General features: G+C 46.0%; 1 protein-coding gene across 1 annotated transcript in view; it reads left to right on the forward strand.

The window, feature by feature from the left end:
* UTP20 (UTP20 small subunit processome component) overlaps window positions 1–13417 on the forward strand; it is a 1022377-nt gene that overhangs the window by 38529 nt on the left and 970431 nt on the right. The window lies entirely within an intron of this gene.

The raw sequence follows: 13417 nt of genomic DNA on the forward strand, positions 1-13417 counted from the left end.
ACAAAGGGATTAAAAAATATAGGGATTTGAGTAAAGAGCCTTAAACAGCAGTAGATTTGCAAAACCTTGATGCTAAAATGTACATATTTTCTTACACCAGATTGTGTATATATCATTGAAACCTGTCAGGCGCAAGTGCACATTAACTGGTTTAATAAATGCAGAAATATACAAATTTCAGCCTAATTTAAAAAAAAAAACTAAAATAAATATGGATAAATACAGGTGGAATCTGAAAAAAATAAATATGAATAAATACAGACGGAAATGACAAAAATATAAATACCATAAAACGGTTAGCCCTAATCATAATCAGAGCGTTTATTGTGAAGGATAGGTTTGTTCTAAATTCGAAACAAATCTGTTATCTTTTAAAGCTGCAATTAACAGCATTGATTTCCTTCATATTTATAAATATAATTTCTGGTATTTAAGTTTGTTTTTTCCCCTGCTCTTGGTGTCTATCTTTTTAGTTGCTTCCACATAAATCACTTAATTGTCGACAGTCTAGTATTGTTTCATTTATGCAGTATATACCGCTCCTTGGTGAATCTTGCAATGCCACTGTTTGTAGAAATGTATTACCTAAGTGCCTAAATTCATTAAAAATTCACCTCCTTGATTAAAATACTTCTGTGACTACTCCAATAATACTTTCACTCGTATATAATTCTGTAATTATATTCAGGTTAGAGGACGGCTGCATGAGTGGCGTACAAAGCCTCTGTGAGACTGTGCTCATTGGCCACCTTAGAGATACGTTTTTCCCCCTTTTCGGTATATAAGTAAATTACATTTAAATCCCTGAGGAGCCTTGCATGGTGGGGGGTGGGGGGGGGGGGGGGAGGGGATTTGTCTTTAGTTCTTAGCCTGGAGACACCTTTTAGCTCTCTTTTGTCAAAAGATGCGATTCGAGGGCTCAAATTCCACTCGACCGCTCGCATAGTCGAGCTAAATTCAACAAGGTCGAGCTGTTTTTTTTCCTACTCGCCCTTTCTGGCGAGTAGGAAAACAAACCAACTTTTGTCCTCTGTCTGTGAAAACGTAGCAAATGTGAAAAGATAACAAGTTTTAAAGGCATTTTTATTGCTCACAAAGTTAATGAGCAATAAAGATGCCTTTAAATCTTGTCACATTTGCTCTGCTTTCACAGACTGAGGTCAAGTAGGTTGCAGTTAGGTCGAGGACATTTTTCAAGGTACTAGTCCTGCAGGACTAGTACCATTTTTTTGATTGTACAATATCAGTGTTCAGAGTGGGATTTTTGTAAGCTCTCTGAACAAGACTGGTGGCTTTGTTGTCTCTCATTAACTTGCTTCTTTTTTAGGTTTCGCCTGGCAAAACAGCTGCGCAAGCAGCGTTTCGCGCAGGCGAATCTTGTGAAATGATAGGGTCGTCCATTTCAGTGGACCGTATTTTGTACCTTGTGCATTTTCCGTTACTTGCCACATTGTTGACAGCCTCATTTAGCACGGGTTGTTTCATCTTGACGTCGCTGCTTATCTGTTATTAGCACGCACTGAACAAAAGCAGTTACTCGTCCCTAATTCAAGTAAATTCAACTTTAAGTGGCTGTAACAAGCAATACTCGCTGTATTTCCTGAACCTGGCCCCCAATTAGCATGCAGTTTTCATATTAAATTGCAGGCCCAGCTAAACGATTGTTATTGTTCAGTCTGTTCGACGTTACGTTACAAAGATGGATTAATCATTGGCTCAGTGCAAGTGTATATGGTTCTTTCTGTTGTGGCATATGATTACCCATTTCTATCTAATTGGAAACCGAAGGGTTCAATTGATTTACACCATGGGTACTCACAAACTTTCTCTCGGGGGCCAAATTTATAGTGTGGTTTATGTCCGATGGCCGCACCGGTGGGGGCGGGGTCAGTGGGGGAAGGGGCGGGGCTAAAGCAAGAAAAAAAACTGTGACCATGAGGTTGATCACAGGTCCCTGCAGCTGACGCCTTCGTCCACTTAACAACCAGACCCGGCATACAGACATCTCTCTCTCTCTCTCGGTCTTTCTCTCTCTCTCTCTCTCTCCCGCTCTCTCTCTCTCTCTCTCTCTGTCTCCATCTGTCTCACTCACTCTGACTGTCTCACTCCCTCTTTCCCTCACTCACTCCCTCTCTCCCTCTGTCTCACTCCCTCCCACTCACTTTGACTGTCTCACTCCCTCTCTTCCTCTGTCTCACTCTCCCTGTCTCCCTCTCCATCTCTGTCTCCCTCTCCCTCTGTCTCCCTCTCCCTCACTCGGTTTACCTCTCCCTCAGTTTCCCTCTCCCTCCCTCAGTTTCCCTCTACCTCTGTTTCCCTCTCCCTCACTCTGTTTCCCTCTCCCTCAGTTTCCCTCTCCCTCAGTTTCCCTCTCCCTCAGTTTCCCTCTCCCTCAGTTTCCCTCTCCCTCAGTTTCCCTCTCCCTCAGTTTCCCTCTCCCTCCCTCAGTTTCCCTCTCCCTCACTCTGTTTCCCTCTCCCTCACTCTGTTTCCCTCTCCCTCCCTCAGTTTCCCTCTCCCTCAGTTTCCCTCTCCCTCACTCTGTTTCCCTCTCCCTCAGTTTCCCTCTCCCTTCTTCCCTCTGTCTCCCTCTCTCCTTCCCTCTCCCTCCTTCCCTCTGTCTCCCTCTCCTTCCCTTTCCCTCCTTCCCTCTGTCTCCCTCTCTCTCCCTCACTCTGTCTCCCTCCCTTTCCCTCCCTCCCTCTGTCTCCCTCCCTCCCACTGTCTCCCTCCCTCCCACTGTCTCCCTCCCTCACTCGTGGTGAGCTCCCTCACTCTTGGCGGGCTCCCTCACTCTTGGCGGGCTCCCTCACTCTTGGTGGGTTCCTCACTCTTGGTGGGCTCCCTCACTCTCCTTCCCTCTCCCTCCCTCTCCTTCCCTCACTCTTCCTCACTCTCTCCTTCCCTCACTCTCTCCTTCCCTCACTCCCTCACTCTACTTCCCTCACTCTACTTCCCTCACTCTACTTCCCTCACTCTACTTCCCTCACTCTACTTCCCTCACTCTACTTCCCTCACTCTACTTCCCTCACTCTACTTCCCTCACTCTACCTCCCTCACTCTCCCTCCCTCACTCTCCTTCCCTCTCCCTCCCTCACTCTTCTTCCCTCACTCTCCCTCCCTCACTCTCCCTCCCTCACTCTCCCTCCCTCACTCTCCCTCCCTCACCTTACCTCCCTCACACTACCTCCCTCACTCTCCTTCCCTCACTCTCCTTCCCTCACTCTCCTTCCCTCACTCTCCTTCCCTCACTCTCCTTCCCTCACTCTCCCTCCCTCACTCTTCTTCCCTCACTCTCCCTCCCTCACTCGCCCTCCCTCGCTCTCCCTCCCTCTCCCTCGCCCTCCCTCTCTCCCTCGCCTTCACTCTCCCTCGCCCTTACTCTCCCTCGCCCTCACTCTCCCTCGCTCTCCCTCGCTCTCCCTCACTCTCCCTCGCCCTCACTCTCTCTCCCTCACCCTCGCTCTCCCTCACTCTCCCTCGCCCTTGCTCTCCCTCGCCCTCCCTCGCCCTTGCTCTCCCTCGCCCTCGCTCTCCCTCTCCCTCGCTCTCCCTCTCCCTCGCTCTCCCTCGCCCTCGCTCTCCCTCTCCCTCACTCTCCTTCCCTCACTCTCCCTCACCCTCACTCTCCTTCCCTCACTCACCCTCCCTCCGTCTCTCTCCCTCCCTGTCTCTCTCCCTTCCTTTCCCTCCCTCCCTGTCTCCCTCCCTCCACCTTGCCTGTGTGTGCCCGGGCTGAGACAGCTTCTGGGCACACACAGCCTCACCGGAGCACTTCACAGGTCTTTAAAAGACCATTCGTAAGTTAATGAGGCTTTGGCACCTCTTAGACCCCTGCAGCCCCACTTTGACTACGACAGAAATCGTCCGGTCCCCACAGAGCAGCAGTCTGAGTCGCGCTGCCGCAGGGGTGTTTGCTGACACTCTGTAAAAAAAAAAAGTTAATCTGTAAAAAAAAAAGTTAAACACGGGTACATGTATGCAAGGTCCGCGGGCCGCCAGGGAAGGCTTGCCGGGCCGTACTATGAGTACCCGTGATCTAACTGGACTGTAGGTGCATAGTAATGACGTGCGATTTAGGGATTCTGTATTGAAACTAGATGCTATGCCCTTTGCTTTCAAACATTACTTTTTGGATTCCAGTAGCCTGCTTAACTGTTTTACCCTAATTGTAAACCCACAACAAACTAGCTGCTAAAAATAGAGAAGGTGGGCGGGCAGAGTGGCGCTGTGTACACCTCACAAGCCTGGTGCAAAGTGCAAGGTTAATCGTTTTCCAACTCCTACTTTAACAAGCCCCGATGTTTCTTTCGGTCTCCTTTCCCTCCTCTCTCCGTCCCACTACCTCCCTTTGTCACCCTCTTCACCTCACCCTGCGTGTGTCAACCTGGGCCGAGACAGCCTCCTGGCACACACAGCCCCACCCGAGCACTTCACAGGTCTTTAGAAAGACCATTTGTATGTTAATGAGGCCTTGCTGTACTTAACCTCTTCTTAGACCCCTGCAGCTCTACTATCATTGGAATCACCCGGCGGCCAGCCCCCACAGAGCAGCAGAGTCTCTCGGACTCGCGCTGCAGCAACCAGCAGTGTTTGACATTTTCATTTTCAATTTAAATACAACACGGGTTTACATTTTCATTTAAATACAACACGGGTACGATGTCAGGAAGGTCAGCGGGCCGCCAGGGAAGGCTTGCCGGGCCGCCACTGGCCCGCGGGCCGTACTATGAGTACCCGTGATTTACACAGACTCTAAATTTCAAACACTTGCTAATAAAGAACGAACAGCTTCTCTTTAGTGCCTGTTATTCCCGAGCGTAATTTAGGGACAGAGCTTTTGTTTACATGTGCGAGGCCGTTTTACCGCACGCTGCAGTCTGCTGGGTGGGTTTACTGCGGGCGGCTGCCTGCGGCATGAGATCGCCGACCCTCACACAGTCAAGGCGGAGGCAGCAGGACCAGTTTGCCCACCCCTCTGCGCCTTCTGCACGGCTCGAGCTCTACTCATCATAGTCCTCTTCCCATACCACCCGGCTGGCCTGCATTTCTCAATTGCAACTTGGGGGCCAAAAGCCCTCATTCAAGGTTGGAGGTTGGGCAGCTAAAGCTGTTACTCATTTTTAAAGCTGTTTCCCCACCGTGACACCTGAACTGAGAGGAATATCAGACTTGCGGGGTCATGCATAGGCTGCCAGATGTCTCACTATCATGCGAGATACAAAAGATCCAGGACGTCCCTTTTTACAAAATGTTTAATTGGTCGGACAACAACACCCATGATGCATAGGCATTTTTTTAGGTTTCGCCTGGCGAACAGCTGCGCAACTGTAATTCTGGGGGACCCCTAAAAGAAAGAATCGCAGAACACATACGTGCCATCCACAAGCTCCTAAGTATCCAATTGCACTGCATGTGGCCACATGTCAGACACCAAGAGATGGCCACCCAATGGTCAAATTCATTGGCATTGAGATCACTCCACAAAACATCAGAGGGGGTAACAGAGAATTACAGTTGAGACGCAATGAAGCCACATGGATCATGCGTCTTCGTGCAGTTGACTGCGATCTTAATTACGACCATGAGTTACAGTACTTTCTTGGTGATTAAATGTAACCAGGAGAAACAACAACACAAAGTTCTGTTTTGCTTGTAACATGTTGCTGCTACTCATTCAAATGTACTAAATGTTTTTCAGCATGTATTTACAGTTTTGACTACCAAGGTGTTTTTTGGAACCTTAGAGTTGTTTATTTTGTAATACCCACAGATAAACATGGATTGTGGTTTTCCTTGGCTTAAAGATACATATAGCATATATTGTGCTCCTGTGAGTTACCGGTGGACGCAACTGGGTACCACTATACTTGCTGCCTTTTGGTATCCACTATGGTTTTCACAGGAATACACTGGGACTTGTCATTGGGAATAGGTTCTATACTCTGACTTTCCAATTGACTATGGTATACATCACCAACCATATGCATTTGTGGTTATTTAACCTACATGTTATGTACACAGAATATGAAAGCGTCTCGCTTAATCCAAACACTACGTGATTTTTCTTGGAGCTTATGTGGTGTTCTCATCCTAGACAATGGATTTGCAATGTACTTGGCGTTTTCTTGGAATTATGAATAATTCTTTCAGTTAGGATGCTACAATGTTCATGGCCCCCTTTTTAGGTCTCGTCTGTCAATGCGCTTGCGCATTGAGCTTGCGAGAATATAGGGGCTTATCCAGAGCTTAACTATCGGGCAATTCCATGCAGTGCCCGTGAAAAGCAAGCTCAACGCGCAAGCGCATTGACATAAAAAGCCTGTGCACATCAAAGCCAGCCATCTGTTCCCCAGCTTGGTGTCTCCAGCAGCTCTTCAAAAGTATCCGCTCTGCCCCTTGTTATTCTCTAAGCAACCGGCATATCTAGTTCCAACACAATGTCCGCGTGCTTGGTAACCCAGGACCCCTTGGCCACCTTGCTCAGTTTTATTAATACGATTCATAAACTGATTACGTGGAACAAACTATTCTAAAAACGGTGACTCCAGCACTCACACCTTCCCGTGTGCTAGTTTTAAAACAAAGGAAATCTAATTACGAGCTTAGAGAATGAAAGCTGCCATGATCTAATTTAGATAGGAATACGAATGGAATATTGGATACAAGCTTGCTCTCCGCCACTGCTTCTCAGATTTTCATGCCTCCCCTTTCTGCTGGCAGTCGCTGGCTCCTTCACAGCCAATCTCCGACGCCCATGCAAGTTTCACTTTCACGGCCACCAGGCCGTGTCGCATTTCTCCTCCCCCCTCCCCACAGCAATGGTCTTTTCCTCTCTGTTGGTATATATGGCCATGTTGCATTTCCCTCCGATGCAGCTCTCCGCCACTGCTTCTCAGATTTTCATGCCTCCCCTTTCTGCTGTCAGTCGCTGGCTCCTTCACACCCAATCTCCGATGCCCATGCAAGTTTTTGCTCTGCGTTCTCCTTGCATGACAGAGTGAGACGAGACAACCTGCTCCGCACCCCAGCACATTAATTAATCTCCTGAGGCGCTGGAGGTCACCAGTCATTACTTCCCTCGCTCGGGATAAATAAGTGACTTTGTTTTCAGGTAATGGTGTATAAGAGGTTACATTGTACAGACTCCTTAAGTGCTATCTAAGGACATTAAAAACTTGGTAGTGAGTGAAAGGCAGGAATAGAGGGCTAATCGGGATCCCGTTTCAATGTCACATTTCCAATACAGTCCGTGCTGTGTACTAACAGGATCCGCCAAGCTTAAAGCCTTGCTTTGGCACTGCATGTATATTTAGTGGTGCAAAGTAGGCTTCGGTGCATTGCATGCTATATTTTGCAGTACGATTCGGGTGCTTCCTGCATTTGAGAGAAGATAAAGCTACAAGAAATAGAATGTACTGAAGTAACCGGGCAGAACGACCTAGCTGCATCGGCCATGGGGCAGCAAGATCTCTGGCTTCGGACATTGTTGCCCATCCCCCATGTTCACAAGTGGTCTGCACTACGGCTGGTGAGTGCTACAGAGTTCACTAAACATCACAGACAAGCCACGGTAGCCAATTCAGTCTATAATTTGGTCATGCCATTGGGTCCCATTTTACTTGCGCATTCGGGTGGCTTTTGGTTTGCAATGATAAAGGTTTTAAAAAAAAAAACTGAAGTGAGCGGTAAGTGCAAAGGAGGAAGTATGAGCTGCTCCCAGCTGACAAAGAGCCAAGAATATCCTGCCGCCGACTGGACAGTACATTCTACTCGCGAGGGAAGCGTGCACAGCCGCTGCTTCTACTCTATTGACTTGAAGCTGCTTTTCCGGAGTGTGCCTTCAGTGCACCATCTTGATATCCATCACACATGCTAAGGAGTGTACATGACAACCAGATCGCGTGCACATCAAAGCCAGCCCTCTGTTCCCCAGCTTGGCGCCTCCAGCAGCTCTTCAAAGGTATCCGCTCCGCCTCATGCTGCATCAAAGGCTTTCATGTCGCGGCCACGTTTTTTACTTTTATTTCGCGGCCGCGTTTTTTTTTTCTGCCCCTGTTGTGCCGCCCGACTTGTTATTCTCTAGGCAACCGGCATCTCTAGTTCCAAAACAATGTCCACGTGCTTGGTAACCCAGGACCCCTTGGCCACCTTGCTCAGTTATATTAATACGATTCATAAACTGATTACCTGGAACAAACAATGCTAAAAACAGTGACTCCAGCACTTGCACCTTCCTGTGTGCTAGTTTTAAAACAAAGGAAATCTAATTACGAGCTTATAGAATGAAAGCTATTGCTATTATAAATTACAAGAACTTTTATTTCAGTATTAATTATTTTAAAAAAATGAAAAGCAATTTGTATTTGTTAGATGAATACATCTAAGTCACGTACATACAAAACATGTTTCATTACAAATGCTATAGGTGTCACATTTGAAAAAGTTTAAAGTATTGGCATTGTAAATGACAAAGCTATTAATTTGGCTATTTTCAAGACCAACACATTAAAAAAAAATTGTCATTTACAAAACCAACAGCTCCAACTTTTCTAATGCGAGACCTATTGCATTTCCAATGCTTGTTTGTACCTGGTTTTGGTGTTGTTCGTGATACTCGTTTGTTCAATAGTATTTCGCTCAATGTTTAGTACAATGTCTTGAAATGAATATATAAATGGCTGTGCATGCAATACCTCTATTTATGAACATTTCTGCAGCCTGGTTATACACGTTCTAACCTCAGTCGAACTAGAACAACACTGCACGTCTATCCACACTGTGTTAGTATTATTTTTATAGTGGGCACTATTCTTGCAAACACCCGCTTAAGCCTAATTTGTACTATGGGGATCCACAGTACAGATAGATTTCGCCTTTTTTGCTATATACGCTGTTAGTTGATAGTGCCCTTGGTGGTGATTCACCACACATGAATACATCGCGTCTTATCCCACTTTTGATGCCAGTGGTCTACATGACATTTGGAATCGCCGGTTATACAGCCATTGGACTAGTTTTTCAATAACAATTATGCCGGCCGCGCTCAATTGACACTCTGGGTTAGAGTTCTAGCTTACCAACATCCGGGACCTACTTGTGCTCCGCGGCGTGTCGTTTGCCTGTATAACTACTTCCGGTGGCTACGTGACCCGTGACCTTATCCTGATACACTGAGTTGAGGAGCAGTGAATGGATGCACCCGTCCTTCCGCCCTAGTAAGTTGTGATCATCTCTTTAGTCCAGTGACATTTTTGACTCGTTTTTTACGCCGCTTTCACTTTGTTTCATGTTTCTTATGAGCTATTGTTCATTAGCGTGGCATATCCGGCCAGTTAGCTCCAATTATCCTTTTGTTTCTCTACAGAGCTTCACATTTTCTGATTACCGTCCAAGCCTGGTCATTCACCTCTATACTCTGTGAATACAATTCTTAGGTTTCTTTCAAGTAAGTGCGGACAAATTGGAACTTTGGTTTACACCACCAGTTCTGCACTATACCATTTCTTGCTGTTCGCACCATTAGCCACCTTCAGTTTGATCTTTCACTGCGGCCAGCCGCACCCCCGCCCTCCTTCATACTAATTTAACCAGCAATGGAAACATTGAGCTGCATAGCTTTCCATTGGTTATACCTTCGATGCTCACTATAGGTGTTCCCAGCCCTGTTTTTTTGATAGATATCACTGTCAATATTCCCGGTGCAAATTTAACAAATTGCCTCCAGGTATCTGCATCCCCACGTCCTTGATTCACAGCCGGCGACCCTTTTCTTGCTGATAACATTTATAGATAAGTCAGCTAACTTAGTCACATTGCGGTCTACTGACCACGGGGGACATCCTGTTAGTTTTTTCATCCCTCGTCCTTTTCCTTATATTTTACATTTTTATCACTCATGTCTCACCGATACATTCTGTAAATTATGGTACCTAACCGTTTTAGATCACCATGCTGCCCAACTGCACTTTAGACAGACTCTAACTTCCTTTTACTGTATATATTTTTCCCCCTAGGGTATATACATTCCATGTACAACACGATTCGGCGTTGGTCCTTCACAAAGTTAGTTAGGTATGTCCTACATTTTGAATCACCATTACATTTCCCGCGGAAGTCTCATACTGAGAGGTGAGCAGCTACTCTGTCTTTCCGTGAACAGTTGCCCTATCTGGTGCACCTGTCGATGTGTTGATATTTTCAGCACTGAATGGTTCTTATATTTTTTCCTATGCCTTTTGTGTTTACATCTTTAGAATTCGCGAACATTCAGCCTTTTAATCCACAGTACAGGGCCCTGTCGGGTCGGAAGTAACACCGATGGAGCTGTGAGCATCCTTACCCGTCCCTTTTCAACCCCCATTCTTTACGTCCTCCTAGTTATCATAATTTTTTACTCTAGCCCACCTGAGTACGCTCTTTTTACCTCTTTTTGACGGTACCACATCTTTTAGACTCTCCCAACGATACTTCAATTTTCCTTAGGTATGCTCTATCCATTTAATCAGCCTAATGTCAGTTTACACTTGCATGTTTTTATATCTGGACGCTCCATGTATGGGACGGTTCGTGTGTGTCCCTCACTGTTGGTCACAACAGGCTTTGCATTTACTATCACGTTTTTTTCACTTTTCTCCGCCTTATCTACCACCACTTTCTCACCCATATCAGTAGTTTGTCTAAGCAAACAATTCTACCACCCACCCTCACAATCTTGTGCTTTATTCACGTTTGCAGTGATTTATTTTTGGTTTTGGATCACCACTTCCAAGTACGTGATCTTACGCTATTGTACAAAAATGTTACCATGTACCCCATCACCTTACTTTGTTTCCCCCCCCAGCCCTGAGGAGTCGCGGGAAGACTGTCCCTTACGCGACGAAACACGTGTCGGCTGGTTCTCATGAACATTAAAGACACTGTTTCCGACGACTGTTTCCAAGAACTTCTTTTTTTTTCACCAAATGAATAGGCTGTTGTCTCTAATGTGTAACTTGTCTATACAGACACCAGTATTTAATATTTAGAGTGTGCATCAGTGTGTGTTTTTGTCGCAATGCGTGGTAGTGATGTGAAACTGTACACGCAAAAAGAAAATTCTTGAGTGACATTGTTACAGTAGTTGCAAATAGGTAAGACAGGTGTATATGAAGACTAGTTCCAGAGGGTAAAGTAGGGAGGATTTATTGGTAACTACATCCGCAAGCTTTCTTAATTTCACCAAATCAGTAGCTATACACGGTGTCAAAAACCAACTGTTCCTGCAGCGTTAATGTCCACTTTCGGCTGCCTCAGTCTGAAAGGAAAACAAGGCTCTCTTCTACTCTGTGAACAGAAGAAAGAAGGAACAGACAGCTGAAGAAAAACAAGGAACAATCCAGCATTTTGACACTCTGCTTGTTGAGACTGTGGCAAAGTCAAGCAAAGTACACATTCACCAAATATTTGAAGGCCTTATTTGATAAAGTTGAACCACCTTCTGAGTATCTGGGAGTATTTCTATGCCTCGCTTCCACTACTGACAGGAAGCATCCAAATACGGTTATTTCCGGGAGACACCGATATGCATGGGGTCTTGAATGGTTAGAACAGCAGCTCCTTGCCCAGGGTGTGACAGGCCCAGAGGAGTAACACAAAATGATGAGTCTCCCTGCATAAAATAACCCCCACCCCCTAGTCTTCCAAATTTTACAAATATTAAATGGCATTGTCCTAAATGGAGCCGTCCTGAAAATCTGAAGGGCTGGGGCTCACAGGAGCCTGTTAAAAATGACACACAAAACAACACTCCCCTCTCACTGGACTCTCCAGGAGGCTGCAGAGAAATGGAACTGTGTCCACAAATGTTCTTATGGATTCTGGAGTAATGATGGCCCACCTGAGACCTGTCCCCGCAAGGCTCGTGTGACTTCAAGGTAGGTGTTCTACCCTGGAGAGTCAGAGGAGACATGACCCTGGCCAGACACGTTCGAGTAAAGGACCAGAAGTCCTTGGAGCACCAAGTGTCATTGGCCTTTCCTATCCTGCTCCTGACAACCTCTCCAGTACATCGATGCCACCCCCAACACCCTCCCCTTTTATTTCTCATTTTATTTCACAAGCCATCTTTGTTTATCATCCTTTCTTACATTTCTCTCATTCAGATTTTTTCAGTTTCCCCCTCTCTCTGGGTTGTCTCAGAGCTCATCAATCCATCATATCTATCTCTATGTTTCCTCCTTGGCTCTGCAGGTCAGCCTGCGACCCACACCCTGCTCCCATGGTATTCCTTGTAATTAATTAGCCTTTTTATGCAGACGGGAGAGGCCTCGATGTAAATAATTAAAGTGTTATTTTGACCCAGTTCACAAGTACACCAGTCCCAGTAGCAGCTCTCGCTTAAGCTGCTTTATTGGGGCGTTCACTACAATACCATTAAGACAAGGCCCGTTATCTCTGCAATTATTTAGATGTGCTCCATTTCCTAGGAGAGGTGTTTTTTTTGCATTGTTGCTTCCTGTAATCTGTACAATCTTCAGCATTTCTAAAGAAACGTTTACACACAGTGAGGAATGTAGGCAAAGGAAGTTCTCAAATATAATGCAGTGATACCCCTTAGATGATTAAACTTCCAGTGGTGTGTATTATGCCGTTCCCACGTAATGTGTTAAGGAAACAGATATGAAAGTTGGAACTGCCATGGCCATGAAATAACATTAGTCATTTCTTCAAAACTACAACTGATAAGGATGAATTCCTGGTAAAAGAGACACCCCTTACATCTATGGGCCCAGCGCTACCAACCTCTCACTCTTACCACCAATCACTCCCTCACAGACCGAGCCCCCACCAACATATTACATAGCTCCCGGAGGCACAACTAGAGTCAAAATCGGCAGAGTGTAGCTGCAGGGGCTCTAAGAAGGGGTAAAATAACAACAATGCCTTGTTATTATTATTATTATTATTATTATTATTATATGCTTCTATAGCGCATGAATAGACCCCCGAAGGGGTATCTCCGCGCTTTGCCATACAAAGGAGACCAGCTACTCTGCCCATAAACATTTTTAGTGGGTGGTAGGAGGGGAGTGAATTAGATGCTGGAAAAAAGGTACGTTTTCAGGGTTTTTCGGAAAGACAGGTGATCAGTACTAAGTTTTAATGCGAGGGGCAGGGTGTTCCATAGGACAGGCCCTGTGTATGCTAAAGCCCTGCCCCCTTGCCGAGTTTTTTTAATTTTTGGAACCTTAAGGAGCTGGAGGTTGCTTGATCGTAGTGAACGTCCAGGAACATAAGGAAGGAAGGCTGAGGTGAGATATTTCGGTCCTTTCCCCATCAGGCACTTGTGAATTGTACACAGGATTTTGAATTTGGTCCGCAGTCGCACTGGCAGCCAGTGAAGTTCTGTCAGTAGTGGCCGGGAGGGAGTCCTAGA

The sequence above is a fragment of the Lissotriton vulgaris genome, chromosome 1_1 (assembly GCF_964263255.1).
Source record: "Lissotriton vulgaris chromosome 1_1, aLisVul1.2, whole genome shotgun sequence".
NCBI classification, from domain to species: Eukaryota; Metazoa; Chordata; class Amphibia; order Caudata; family Salamandridae; genus Lissotriton; species Lissotriton vulgaris.